Below are 15,981 nucleotides of genomic sequence, written 5' to 3'. Positions count from 1 at the left end.
TTCATGGCAAACAGTGATTGGTATCATAATTCTCTTTCCATGGTGCTATAAGGAATACACAGTTGGCAATCACTGTTTCCTAATAGACTCATCTCCTCACAACAATAATAAAATTATTACTCAGCAACCTTACAAATGATTACAAATTACAGCAATAACCAAAAGGTATTCAACCTCATTTTTACACAATATTAATATTAATCAAAGAAATCAGTAATGAGCAAATGAGGCATTTCTTCTTACAAATAGAATTGTATAGTTCTATTTAACCCCACTCCCCCCTCCCTGTAAATTATTTTCAGGTTTGATAATGTAAAAGTAAATTATGATCCTCTTCAAAACACTGGCACTCGCTACATAGCACACTTCCTAGATTCACATTTTAAGTCTCCTTTATTGAACACAAGAGTAATAATTTTATGTCAATATTTAAAGAGAGAAATTTTATTCTGGATAGCTGATGAGAAAGCAGCAAAAGGGAAAAGGCAAATATTGTATCGTGTAGTTCTTCAAATAATTTTCAGAAATCAAAACTGGCAAAAAAAATTTTATTCACTTCAGTAATATCATCAGAGACATAACAAAGCCTAAGGTCATACTGGTAAAAGCAAGAAAGGACCATCCCCTTTTTTTCTTCTAACACATGATCTAAGATATAAGTAAGAGAGAAACATAAAAACAGAAGCACACACACAAATTCATTGGCTAAAATTAGATGTACAGTGAGAACGACTTTGGGGAGCAAGATAAAATACCAGTTGCCAAAACTGGCACAAAGTCGATGCCAATTCCAAACAATTTGGTCACAGATCCTGAAACTATTTCCAAAAAAGGGTTTCAAAGTTAAGTCAGGCATTTTGAATAGAATGGTACATGTTAAAAATAGAAAAGTAGAAGAAATTGCTAACCTGGCAAAGTCTGAAATAGCTAGTAAAAATACACAAGTGTACTTGATAAAACATTGATAATGCCTATTCAATGCACCCTTCAAAATCCATCTCAAAGAGCCTGTACTAGTATACCTATGAGAGGCTAACTGTTCTTAAGGATTTCAAAGCTACCCTGTGAAGCAAAGGATACTTGTTTCCATTCCAACTTCAATTTTCCCTTTGAGAGTTAAAAATAGATCTGCCCTATGACCCAGCAATTGCACTGCTCGGGATTTACCCCAAAGATATAGATGCAATGAAACGCCGGGACACCTGCACCCCGATGTTTCTAGCAGCAATGTCCACAATAGCCAAACTGTGGAAGGAGCCTCGGTGTCCATCGAAAGATGAATGGATAAAGAAGATGTGGTCTCTGTATACAATGGAATATTACTCAGCCATTAGAAATGACAAATACCCACCATTTGCTTCAACGTGGATAGAACTGGAGGATATTATGCTGAGTGAAATAAATCAATCGGAGAAGGACAAACATTATATGGTCTCATTCATTTGGGGAATATAAAAAATAGTGACAGGGAATAAAGGGGAAAGGAGAAAAAATGAGTGGGAAATATCAGAAAGGGAGATAGAACATGAGAGACTCCTAACTCTGGGAAACGAACTAGGGGTGGTGGAAGGGGTGGTGGAAGGGGAGGTGGGCGGGGGGTGGGGGTGACTTGGTGATGGGCACTGAGGGAGGCACTTGATGGGATGAGCAGTGGGTGTTATTCTATATGTTGGCAAATTGAACACCAATAAAAAATAAATTTACAAAAAAAAATTTCCCTTTGCTTCTTGGTAACATAACCCCAAATTTTAGCTGGGCACATTGCCTCCTGGAACCAGAGACTACATTCCCTACCCTACCTCACAGCAATATATGGCCAAGTGACCAAATCGTGGCCAATGAGGTGTAAGCAGACATGAGACTCACAGGCTCCTTTAAAAGGGAGACAGACAGCCTTTCTCTCTTTTGTCCTTTTTGTTGCTGAGAGAAAAGAAATGAAGAATGGAACTCCAGAAGTTTTCTTGGACTGTGAGTTAACCTTGATAATAGAAGAGACCTGCTGAAGAGAGAACAGAAAGGTACATGAAAAATGGGACCTAAATCACTGGTGGAACAGAAAAGCCACCATAATAGTCCTGGGTAATGTATCTCTAGACTGTTTTTATGTGAAAGAGCAATAAAATATCTTTGAAACAACAATGTAATCTTGTTTTTGTTGTTGTGTAAAGTCAAACCTAATCCTAACAAATATGTTGTATTTGTTTTAGACTATGGCATATTACCATGTGACTGTGTGTGTGTGTGTGTGGTTGGTTGGTTGGTAAAAACCTATCTAGAGTCTATAGACTTTCAGAATCATGAACGAATTATTTTTTAAAAGTAGCATATCTATGAATTCATATTCTCTGTGATGGTGAGTTCTATGTGTCAACTTGACCAGGCTATAATTCGAGTTGGTTCATCAGTCATTTAAGTGTTGCTGTAAGGTATTTTGAAGATGTAACTGAAGTGTAGTATCAGTTGACTTTAAATATGGAAGGTTATTTCAGATAATCTGAGTAGGTCTGATTCAATCACCTGAAAAGGTTTAAGGGAGAGTCAGGCTTTCTGATGAAGGAAAAACTCCACCTGTGTAGTTTCTGCTTCTGCCTGTGAATTCCAGCCTGCCTTTCCTCATACCTTAATACCCTGTCATACAGACTTCTCTCATGCTTACCCAGACTCCCAAATCACATAAGCCAACTCCTTACAATAAGTCCAATATATTTCTGCTACTGGTTCTAATTTTCTGGTTCTATCTTGACCAATACAGCCTGAGATTTAAAAAATAAATAAATATAGAGCAAAAGAACCACTGTGACAAAAAAGGAAAAACTTAATGAAGACATTTATAATTTTTAATCACATGTAAGTTTTAATTAGAGAAATTCTGTTTCTTCATTTCTTCCTCCAGGCATTAGAAAATTTGCCATCTTAAGCAAAATTACTCTGTGCTTTTAAAAAAAATTCTCTAAATACTCTCTCTCAGATTATTTTATCCAATAACATTTCATCGGGTGAATTTTTTTCCACATTTCCCTATTAAGAGCACAGCCAATAGAGATATTGTACTTTGTCTTAGGAAAGAGCATTTGTGATAAACTATAGACACTGGCTTTGATTCAGCTACTCCATTAGTTTAATCCAGTTTTCCATTTCTCTTTTAAGATAGAGTCTATAAATGGTTTCCAGTATTCACAAATTGGCTTGTGGATGGTTAATTTTCATCACTTCCTGACCTCTGTCCAGAAATAATGTTAGGGTTTCTGCTTATGTTCTTTGTTCTAATAGATAAGAGAATAGGATGTATATTTTGAATGTTAACAATTGAGACTGCATTTTTGTATATACTAATTATCTCTCAGATCAGCCATGGGAGATCACCTCTCACAATATTCTGCTGGATCCAGAATCACTGTGGTCTTTTTAAGTATTTTAAAGATGGCAGTTAGTAATGTTGAGACAATTTGACTTTATAGGCACAGCACTTCCCCTGATCTGTTTGTTTAAGACAAAATGATAGAAATATTAGCGTGTTTTATATGAAAAAAAAGTAAAGATTTCATAGTTGTTATGGGCTGAATGTTTGTGTCCTCCAGAACTCATATGTTGCAGTCTAATCCTCAGTGTGATGGTATTTGGAGGTGGGGTCTTCGGGAGGTAATTCAGTCATGAGGGGAGAGTCCTCATGAACAGGGTTAGTGTTCTAGCTTATACACTCTCTCCACCACGTGAAAAGTATAGCAAAACATTGGCAGTGCCCCACTTGGAAGAAGGCCCCTATCAGCACCTGACCATGCTGGCACCTTGACCTCAGACTTCTGGCCTCCAGAACTGTGAGACATAAATGTTTGATGTTTATAAGCCACGCAGTCTATGGTATGTTGTTATAGCAGCAGCCTGAATTGACTAAAGCAATAGTCAAGTAATTTGGGGAACAGTGAGTTAAGCAAAGTTAAAAGACGTCTATACTATAGGATTTCTGAGAGCCATTGACATGCAATTGTGCATCTTAAATTCTCAAATTACCCAGAAGCGGAGTCAGCATACAGCATTTCCTATTCTACAGAAACCAGATTTGAGCCAACTGCCCCAGATAATCTATTTGATGGATTATTGCCAAGTGGAATAGTCTGAGAGCTCCCACTAATATCTGAAATAGAGACATTATCTTGTCATAGAGTTACTCCAGGTAACATAATGTAAGATACTATCTATTCATCTATTTAACATTGATTTTGTGCTATACGGTATATAATTTAGAATTTGATACTGAAAATCCCAGAACCATCACAGGCCATACGTAATTTTTGCCTTATTTACAAAATGAGGTTAAGGTTTAAGATATTTTGTGACTACTTATTCATAGTTTCACTCCTGCTTCCAAACTCCACTGAATATTTTATTTCACTCCCCTCCAATACCTACTATATACAGGAATCGTCATCAATTTTTCACTACCTCCTCCTTGCAAAAGTATTCATGAAATCTTGCAAATGGGCAGGAACCTTACATGCTTTAAAATAACGATTTTCTAGTCTAGTCTGTGGGAGGCTAAAATTCATATAAAATTTGTTTTTGACTTTTAAAATATGATGTTTTTGCACAGCTCCTAAGAAAGCTGGGATCTTGGCCAATTTTCCCTTAGTAGGCCTTGGAAAATCTGCCTATTTAAAAAAAATGTGGAAGGGTATTATTTGCTCATAGAATTGGATATAGTCTTAGCTCATTTACATGGACAATGATAAATTGCCAAAATTTAGCACAACTGTAGCACTTGTGTACCTAGTACACATTCCATTTCTTTTTTGTGTTCTATTTTGTTTTCTTAGGCAGCATCTTTAGTATATATCCCTACTTGCTCTGATGCTAAAAGAAACATACACGTTGAACATTATTGGTGCACAGACCTTCAGCATACTAGGACTAGAACAGACACTGTCAAGGTCTATATGGTGTTATCACTTTTTCATTGTTGACGTCTAACATAAATGCTGTGGGGAAGGTGAAAAGATGTCTAGTTATAGTGAAAAAGGCTTATACTGATTCAGAAAATATTAAGGCAGAACTCAATAATATATTTTGAACTCTTCCTATGAAAATGTGTCCCTTTTCCCCTTTAGCCTTTTCTAAGGTTTTAATATTTGTCAACTTATTTAAAAAATACAAATTTTGGGATGCCTGGGTGGCTCAGGGGTTGAGTCTGCCTTCAGCTCAGGTCATCATCCCAGAGTCCTGGAATAGAGTCCCACATTGGGCTCCCTGCAGGGAACCTGCTTCTCCCTCTGCCTATGTCACTGCCTCTCTCTCTGTTTCTCATGAATAAATAAAATCTTTAAAAAATACAAACTTTAATTTCTCCAATATTCTAAAGCTAAAATAAATGTGATATGAATCATGCAGATTAACAATTAATTCTACAAAAATATTAAATTTGTTTTAAAATTGTAAGTTGATCCTCTTGATTAAGGAGCAGGGCTAGCTGAGGACAAAGCACAGCTGATATCCCACAAACAACCCCCACCCAGGATCGAATATGTGTGACATTTTTAGGAAGTTTCCAATTGTCTTAATGTTAATACTTTGCTAGAGGAAAAAGCAATCTTTGACAATGGCAAGGCCTTCAATATCTTGTAGGTCCTCCTTAGCATATGAAAATCCTTTTGGAATCTTCTTTTTGCTTACCTCTCCAAACCCCAGGGTGTATATAATCAGCCACTCCTCGCAGGCCTGGGGCAGCAGCTCTTCCTGCCCACCAGTCCTGTCCTCATTCTTTAATAAAACCACCATTTTGCACCAAAGATGTCTTAAGAATTCTTTCTTGGTCGTTGGCTCCAGACCTTACCCCACCAAATCTCACCTATATTCCAAAACTTCATCACTCTTACTTGGACAAGTTTTGTTTCCTTTTTTAGGCAATGCCACTTTTAAAAATGATATAACCAATTTGTAAAAGTCTTACACTTTCTACTTTTTAAAATATATGTTTCTGAGGAGAGAATAACAAAAATAAATATATCATATCTAAAATACAGAAGAAAAAGCTTTTAAAAAAAAAAAAAAAGTCATTGGTGAGACGCCTGGGTGGCTCAGCAGTTAAGGATCTGCCTTCTGCTCAGGGTGTGATCCTGGAGTCCTGGGACTGAGTCCCATATCGGGCTCCCTGCAGGGAGCCTGCTTCTCCCTCTGCCTCAGTCTCTGCATCTCTCTTTCTGTGTCTTTCATGAATAAATAAAATTTAATAAAAATCATTGGTTATCCTATATCCACCCAGAAATAAAAAAAGCATTTGGTCCTTCCCTCCCTTCTTACAGAAGACATCAAATCTTTATAAGTTCAGACATTCTATGTCTATAAGGTTATGTGTAAACCATGTAATGCTGTGACACAGTTTATCCCAGGAGCACTGCGAGAAAAGAACTGAGTATATGAAAACAATGGAAGATATAAATAAGCCTAAGTGGTTTACAGTAAGTCTTCAATAATATGTTAGAAATTCACTTTTCCCCTCTCATTTATCACAATTGCTTCTGAATCTTTCTCCTTCACCAACCACAGAAAAACAACCCAAATCTTTCCCCAGGCTGCGTTCTCCACCTTCCCATTTTCCAGCACATTGTTGAAAGGATCTAAGAAGAGGGGAAGGTAGTAATAGACCTCAATTTATTTGAGAAGATAGACAAGAGAAATGCCTTGGAAAATCTGAATTATTGTTATTTTCAACATGCTCTTGTCTAGTGCACATGTTCTTATATAATTATGAAGCCTTTGGGAATTGTTTCTAACATTAGCCTCATCTGTTTGTCAATCTGGGGGGTTTACTCTTTATCTTATTAATCTTTATATGCACCTAAATTTTTAATTAGTTATGTGCATTACAAAAATAATTTTCCCCAAGTTTATAATTCACATTTGTGAATTGCATACACATTTCCATCACCTGTTTGTCTACCTGGGTCTTAGTTATTTATGTATTTATTTTTAATGTGCTGTCAGTTATATAAATTATAGTTTGCTCAGCTCTATTTTCAAGTCATTTATGAGAATTTGTCCATGCAGAAGTATAAATTTTCATGTATTTAATTCTATTGTTCTTTTCTTCTTTGTTAATTGCTTTGGGGTATAGGTCCACAACTCACCTTTACAACAACATTTTGATGTGTGCTTCGCCTAGTACTTTTAAGGCATTTAAAATAATTTGGAACTATTTATTTACTTAGGGTTTATTTTGGTGTAGTGTGAACTAGAGACCCTAACTTTATTGTCTCATATTTGGTGTATTTCATCATTAATATAAGATAAATTCAGAAGCTTTACTTTAGTTGCTAGGGACTTAAAAAAGTCTTAAGTACCTCTGCTTAAGTGCTGGAACACATTTATTCATAAGTCAGTTTGGGGTGAGGCCCTAATGTTATTAGGGAAAAATAATTTTTTGACTTCAACTCCATTATCTGTTTGTTGTGGTTTTTTGCCCTCTTGCCCTTTTTTGAGCCTGTTATTCTAATTTATATTAAAAATGGAAAGGTTTAAGTAATCTTAGAAAAGGGAATAATGTCGACATCATAGGTATTCAAATATATTCTCCAAGACTACCAACAACTTGTTCTCACTTCTCCTAGGATGAGAAACTGCTTTGGATTTGTTGGCATCCAGGACAAAGAAGGCACTGTTCTAGAGGAGAGAGTCTCATGGGTTGATATTATTAGAGTTCTTTTGAGGCAGGTTCTCTTTTTCCTTTCCTATCCATTTGTTTGAGATGTTTGCCTGGCCTAGAGCAATCCTTAACATTGCAAGCTGACTTGCTGTCACTCATTGTTTTCTGTCTTCCCTGGCACTATTTGGTGTATGATCAATCAAGGTCTGGGTTTTACCTTAGGAAATAAGGAGATTAGTTAGTTTGCTAGTCTAGTCGACAATATCCTAGGTCAGTTAACTCGAGTTAGATTAGTTCAATTTTTTGTGAGTTCCTGTGTCATCATTTTGTTAGGTAACTCCCTTGATAACCTCTCAGAAAAAAAGAGCCCGTGTCTGATTTATTTGCTTCTAGGTTTGTAGTCCTAGTACCATTTAACACAAATGCAAATTTGCCATTAGTTTTCAGAAGCATTATATATAAGGACTTTTAATGTGAAAGAGCTTCATTCATTTGAATACAAATTGTATGAAGGCTAATATGGGTGGAATTGAGAGAATCATGGAAGAATTTGATGAAAATAAGGCATAAGGGGCCCTGTGGGCCCAGCTTGAGCAGGATTTCCCAATAATACCTTGTGAAATACTGGCAATTTTCTCGTAAGAGTAATTGGGATGGCTTGTAAGAGTTTTAAATAAGGGAGTAAAATTATAATAATCTCTTAAAATTCCTGATGAAAAAAAACTATTCTTGGTTTTTCCTTGCTTGACAACTAGCTTCTAATTGTTTAACAATTCGGGATCCCTGGGTGGCGCAGCAGTTTGGCACCTGCCTTTGGCCCAGGGCGCGATCCTGGAGACCCTGGATCGAATCCCACATCAGGCTCCCGGTGCATGGAGCCTGCTTCTCCCTCTGCCTGTGTCTCTGCCCCTCTCTCTCTCTCTCTCTCTCTCTATCATAAATAAATAAAAATTAAAAAAAAAGAAAAAAAAATAATTGTTTAACAATTCTATCGTTGAATTAGAAGATTTATTAAGACCTCTATCATTTTTTTATTTTGCTTATTGATCAAAGACTTAAAATGGTATGTTATAATATTATTACTGTTGGTTTTCTCATTTTTTTTACTCATGCTGATGTAATTTATTCAGCACATAAAAGTTCCATGAAAAATATGTCTTTATGGTAAAGGGGAATCCTTATTAAAATGCCAAATGCACACAAATCATGGAAAAATGAATGTTTACCAATAATTAAATTAACCTTTGCAAGGTGTGTGAAATACTTTTTTCTGAATCCAGAATATAAAAAGCAAAATTTGAAAGTCAACACAAAAAATACGTTAGAATTGGAAGAAGGTAAAAGAAAACCACTAAAATTTTGTCATCACTTTAGCAGCATACCTAGCTCTCCAACTCATTGTCATTCACTGTTAGCTGGTCCCCTAGGGACCAATAAAAGATGTTCTGGTTGGGAAACTATAACTACTAGTGCAGAAAAGAATTGTGTTTGGTTTATTTTATCATGTCATGGAGCCTTAAGGAAGGCAATAAAAATCTCAGATGCTCTCCAGAAAAGGAGAAGCTTACCACATGGAAACAAATGCTCTGAAAAGCCTTTAGCCTTTGAAGAAAAGAGCTCAACTCCTTATTGGTGAAGGAAAAGAGAAGCTGTATATCCATGGAAAATGTAATATCAGACAGAATTAAAAGAACTCTATGGGAGATACAAAGACAAATAACCTGGATAAAAAATGGACAAAGGATCTGAATAGACATTTTTCCAAAGAATATATACACATCGCCAACAAGCACATGGAAAGATGCTCAATATTATCAGTCATTGGGGAAATGCAAATCAAAACCATGATGACATACCACTTCCTACCACACTAAGATATATAGAATTAAACGGTCAGATAATAGCAAGTGTTAGCAAAAATGTGGAGAAATTGGACCCCTCACACTGTTGTAAAATAGTAAAGTTGCTTGAGGAAGTGGTCTGTTGTTCCTCAAAGCATAAAACATATCTCTTAAGATCTAGAAATTCTACTTATGTATACTCTCAAGAGAAATGAAAATATATGTCCACACAAAAACTTGAACATGGATATTCATGAAAGAACTATTCATGATAGGCAAAAAGGGGAAACAACTCGTGTCCATCAGCTGATCAATGGATAAACAAAATGTGATATATCCATATGTCAGATTTTTTTTTTCATAAAACGTACAAGGATCTGATAAATACTATGACAGGGATGAATCTTGAAAACAATCTTGAAACCATGCCAAGTAAAAGAAACCAGCCACAAACCCATTCCCATTAACTGCCCTGAATAGGGAAATCTATACAGATAAAACGTAGATAAGTTGTATAAAGTTAGAGAAGACAAGGCTTTAGGTGGGGGGGACCGACAGTCATGAAGTTGGTCTCAAACTGACTGGTGATGATTGCACATATCCAGAAATATACTAAATATACTAAAAATCACTGAAGCTTAAAATGGGTGAGTTGTATGGGTATGTGAATTATTTCTAAATAATGTGGGTTATTTTAAAAACAAGAACTCAAGAAATTGTGCCATTTGCCCTACCTGTAACCTGTGATTTTATTCGATAGATTTTAATATGGATCCAAAAACCAAAACACAATAGTGCAGAATCATATTCCAATCATATTTCATATTATTGTGACACCTTAAAGAAGTAAGTACTCTGAGGTATTGCAAACTTTGCTGTTCAAAATTTGCTCCCTTTGACACAACATTAAAAACCTTCCCAGAGGTCAGATAGTATGTGGGTTACACTAGCATTTGAAAACTATTCCCTCTCTTGTATGCTATTTGGCAGAAAACATAAATCTTATTGGGGGCACATAATAAACCACTTACTTTTACAAATTATGATTCTACAAAATATCCATGAGGTTGAATTCCAGGTTTAAAAATAAGGTGATAAACAATACTTGTATTAATTACAATTCCAGAGCAACTATCTTATTCTTACCTAGGTTTTATGTGGCTAGTAACATGATACTAGTATAAACTGAGCACTGGAATCACAATTATATACACAGAGTTTTCTGTGACTTCCTCAGTTTTAAATCACCAGTTTCAGTGTTTCTACATATTCATACCTATTAGGCAGCATATCCAAATTTATCACTTGACAATATAATCATTCTGTTTTCATAGACTTATTGGGTGATGGACTTCAGAAATTCTCCCTGTCACTAAAATATATGTGATATATATATATATATATATATATATATATATATATATAAATAATATATATGTAATTACATTATATATATGTAATTTTAAATATATATGAAATAATTGAGGGAGATTAATAAATTAATTCAAATCAATTATTTCATTTTAGAATTTTCTTTGAGAAGGTGAAATCAAGTATAGAGGCCATAATGTGCCACAATGACATCAAAATGCCATTTGCTAGGCTAGCACTATAAAACAGAAATATTACTGTGCAAGACAAAATAAACCTTTCTCTAAAGGGGAATTCTACCAGCTGGTTTTCTGGAATTGTCCCTCTAAGTATTCCCTTTGACTCAGGGTGATGGTAGAAAGCATGTGTTTTTAGATGCCTGCTTAAGTGCTATTATTCTCTACATTCCACAAAACCTAGTTATTTTAGACCTTGGCAACCAACTCTTTCCCAGAAGTCTCTATTTCTTAATTTTTTTTTCCCAGGAGATAACTGCTCCCACCCCATCAAGAGAGATTTACTAAGTCAGCGCAATATGCATTTGATTATTCAACTCATGTTTGCTAGATTGAACAACCAATTGCCTTTGAACTCCTTAGCTATTCTCATCTAAATAACTAGATATATAAAACTACTATCAAAAACTTAAAAGTACTAGTTTATAATGAGCCAGGTCCTTCCAGGACTAAAACTATGAACAGGCTTGGTTAGGTACTTTTAGAAGCTATATTAACTCTTTAAAACCACAAGGGATCTATTTAGTAAATTGTTAGTTCTGTGCTAATTTGCATGGCCGACTTGCTCTAATTTTTAGTTGGGATGGGAACTTGGTAGGACACAGTGAATGAGCTGTTATTTTGAATGACTATATATGAATGAGCCAAATTATAACCGAACATTAGAACTTGGTAAGTTTACAAAGTATTTTCAATAGTTGGCATAAAGGCTGAGTACTGTAACAAAGATGCTTTGAAAAATAGTGGTTTAAAGAAACTTAATATAAACATTTCTTTGTCACATAATATTCTACAGGTTAAAGGAGAATATGATAGTTACCCAAATCAGTGGCAAATTGCTGATGTAATGGTGTTGAGAACAATTCTGCTTCTTGAGATCACGTAGGGACTAAGAATCTTTCTATCCTGCTGCGTTACGTCTTTGTTCTGTGTCCAAGCTCTATGCAGCAGTATATTTTTTCTCACACTTTTAGGCAGGATGGAAGGGAAGATTTAGAGCAGTGACATTTCTTTTAAGGAAGTGGTACTCATCATTTCCACTCATATTCCATTAGTAAAAACAGTCACATGGTCATTGTAGGCTGCAAAAAAAGTTGGGTAGCCACGTGCCTTGCTAAAACACAGTGAGCTTCTGTGGCCAAAGGGGAGGATGCAGGATGGTTCTGCAGATGGAACGTAGATTTGAAACAGTGGTAATGATGTGGTTCATTTGAGCCTCATGGTGAGCTAGCTGTTGAATGCTTACTGTTTTCTTACCTTTTTACAGAGGATGAAATTAAACCTTGGGAGATGAAAATAAATTTAAATTTGTATCTATTATAACTGAAGCCAACAGATAATTTCTAAAGGAGATAAGTAAAGAATAAATATTAGAAGAATGCCAGAAGAAATGATTCAAATAGTTCAAAGTGAATGCCTCCAGGGAATAGGGCTTGAGATTTGTGGAGGATGAAAAGAGATTTGGTTTTCCTTGTAAATGTTTTGGTTTAATCTGATTTGCTAAAATATATGCATATATTGCTTTGATAAGAGTTGAAAATACAAAGAACAAATTTTCAAAAGATATATCCATTAAGTAAAATCACCAGCCATAATTGTAGCAGATTGCCTCTAGTTATCTCTAATGGCCCCTGATAATAGCAATGCTCTTTCTAAATGTTCTCTAGGAAATGTTAAATTCTAAGTCATGATATTCTTTTGAAAATAGATATGTCAAAAAAATTCATCTCATCGTACTGAAGTCAGTCCTTACCACCTCCACATCATAAATTCACCACAGATTTGGGTAGTTAGAAAAAAACACAGCTGTTATGCTTCATTTGGCTGAACATTTTCTAACACCTCCAATCTCAATGAGTAATGACCTTTACCCAGTTCTATTCAACTCTGGACAAATTGAAAATTTTTGTCATGGACACAGTCGTCACATGAATGGAAATTTATTAAATATATAAACCAAATTAGAGTTTGTGGACTAACTGTGGGATACATTGGGTTTGCTATGGCTTATACCTGTCTCCTGGGAACCTGGGTATTGGGGACAGTGTTATCATGAAGAATTTGGTTTTATAGAGTGCATACACATACACTTAATTGTTATTTTGCCATGCCCTGGATGGAGAGGTAAAAATGACTTTCAACAATTACACATTTAGAAGATGCAATTCTTTTTTTTTTAAGATTTTATTTATTCATAGAGACACACAGAGAGAGAGAGAGGCAGAGACACAGGCAGAGGGAGAAGCAGGCTCCATGCAGGGAGCCCAAAGTGGGACTCCATCCCGGGTCTCCGGGATCATGCCCTGGACTGAAGGCGGTGCTAAACTGCTGAGCCACCCGGGCTGCCCAGAAGATGCAATTCTTAAATTAATGACTGCCAACCACCAGTAAGGTAGGTCATGGAAGTAATGTTAGTATGTTGGAGGTCTCTCCATATAGAAATATGAAGAAGAAAGGCACTTCCCTTCTAAGATTATAGTTAAACCAGGCTTTCTCACACTATTTTATGCCATTAATTTCTATAATTGTACTGGGGGACTTTATTTTTTATTACTAATATATTTTTAAAGATTTTATTTATTTATTTGAGAGGGAGAGAGAGAGAGAGAGCACGAGAGCATGAGCAGAGGGAGGGGTAGAGGGAGAAGCTAACTCCCTGCTGAGTGAGGAGCCTGATATGCGGCTCAATCCCAGGACCCCGAGATCATGACCTGAGCCAAAGGCAGACGTTTAACTGACTGAGCCGCCCAGGCACCCCTGTTACTGTCTAATCCTATTGTTTATTTCAGATTGTAATTCTGAATTGTCAACTTTGTTCTATCCATCTGCCACTTAATGTACCAGCTTTGTGTAAATTAGGTTATTGATAAGTATTTCTATATTTATTAAAGTCATTGGCTTTTCTTTTCAACAGAATGATACAAGATCCTAAAATAGGCCATTAGAGACTTCTGATGAGTGTGAAATTATGCCAGGGAAGCTGTTGTACCTGCTGGTCCCACAGCTACATGTCTTTGTGTTATTGTACATGGTGCCCTAAAGCAGAAGCCACGTATTATCATTTGAGATGGCAAAAAAGAAACAAATGCTACATCCCTGCATTATCACTTCTTGTTCTTATCTGTAGATCAATTTACTTGACTTTACTTCAATTGGTAGACTGCTTCCAGTGTAGAGATATCCTCTTAAGGTGTAGGACTTTTCAGGAAACAAAATCAAGTTGAATACTCTTGATTTTCCTATTACAAATAATTCCCTGTAACCATGGCAGTCTGATCCCTTTAAGAAAAAAGTTTGCATTTAACACTTTATAGTTGCTGGCTATATTACACTTGTAGAGCTAATTCAGTCTTTCTATTCCCTTTCTTTCTTACAGATTTGTCAGGGAAGCAAGATTACCATGTGATTCACTCAAGGATCATTGCCCTTCACACATCTCAGAAGTGAGATTGTGCCATTATAGCTGTGTCATCTACAACTTTCATATTTTTGTTACTGAAAAAAATAGCCAAACCTTTTGTTTTTGAAAAACAAACAAAATTGTATTGTTACTGAATTTTCTATTTATAACATCAGAAAATTGTTTAGCACTTAAAAATGTTACATTTCAGTAAAATTGATCTATATGTCAGGATTTCTTAATTCTACTTTTACAAAAATTATTCAGATTCCTATTTTTATTCAAAGTTAATTCACATGTTTATTACAGATCTCAATTTTATATTATGCCTTTAAAACTCATAAGACCCACTGACTCATTTTTCTTTTTTGAGTTACAAAAGGAAATTATAAGTTCTTTCAAAAATAGCCTGTTCTTCCCATGATCTATTCTTTTGACATTTAAAAGAGTTCTTACACCTATGTTAAAAAAAAATTCATAATGAAGCACAATGGGTCACATCTAGTCACTCAAAACACATTTCATGCTGATGCTGCCTTATATTTGCACAACACATCACGACTGAAACATGACCTCACATGTACTGTCTAATTTGTCCTATATAATTGCAGTAATATCCTGGATAGATGCTATTTCCTCATTTCACAGGTAAAGAAACAGAGCCTCAGAGATGTTATGTTCCTGTGATAAAACATCACTAGTGGCAGGACCAGAACCTGAGCCTTAGTCTGCCAAACCCATTCACTTTACTGTGACCAGTAATAGTAGGTGCTCTAAGAAATACAAAAGATAATGGTCTTTTTAATGGTAACCTACAATCAAATTAAGGAAAAGATAATGGTGGTTCTCCATCATATTTAAGATGGTGGTTACATTTTAAGACAGTTCTAGTTTTAAGAAGAGAAACATGTCCAAATAATTCTGTCCAATCCTGTTAAAGTCCCAGTCCTAGTGGACATTTTCCTCTTTTTGGGTTAGTTACCATTTCAATCAACCAATGCCAAGATATTGTGGCAGGCATTGAAGAGAACACTGAGTGCCATGACCGTGAAAAATAGCTCTGCGTGTGTGTGCAGGTGCGCACACATGCAGAAAGAGTTGTAATAAAGCTAAAGCACCAAAGACCTAGAATAAGATGTGGTTCCTGCCCAACCTGGTCACATTCTACTCGAGTGACCTCAGCCTGATTCATTCAAGTCCTGGATTCAGGTTTTCCTTTGTGCAGTGTGCAAATAATAAACTCTCCCTCATAGTGTTGAGAAGGGGACTATGCATGAAAGTATTCCTGAACGTTTTTATAAACTACAAAATATGTACAAATGTTAAAAGTTGTGGGGTTGTTTTTGTTTTTTAGAAAAAGAGTGTGAGTGGGTGTAGGGCAGAGGGAGAGGAGAGAGAGGATCTTAAACAGACTCCACATCCAGCATTGTGCTCAATCTCACGACTCTGAGATCATGACCTGATTTAAAAATCAAGAGTCAGACCCATAACCGACTAGGC

At 35.8% G+C, this 15,981-nt stretch overlaps 1 long non-coding RNA gene across 1 annotated transcript in view; it reads left to right on the top strand.

The window, feature by feature from the left end:
* Positions 1 to 14,666, top strand: part of LOC140634642 (uncharacterized) — a 149,486-nt gene extending 134,820 nt beyond the window's left edge. The window contains exon 4 of the long non-coding RNA XR_012032048.1: positions 14,458 to 14,666. This is a non-coding gene — a long non-coding RNA (uncharacterized lncRNA). The remainder of the gene's footprint in view (positions 1 to 14,457) is intronic.
* The last annotated feature ends 1,315 nt before the right edge of the window (positions 14,667 to 15,981 follow it).

Source organism: Canis lupus, chromosome 6, assembly GCF_048164855.1.
Source record: "Canis lupus baileyi chromosome 6, mCanLup2.hap1, whole genome shotgun sequence".
NCBI classification, from domain to species: Eukaryota; Metazoa; Chordata; class Mammalia; order Carnivora; family Canidae; genus Canis; species Canis lupus.
Note: the sequence above shows the minus strand (reverse complement) of the source record. Positions and strands in the feature narration are given on the sequence as shown.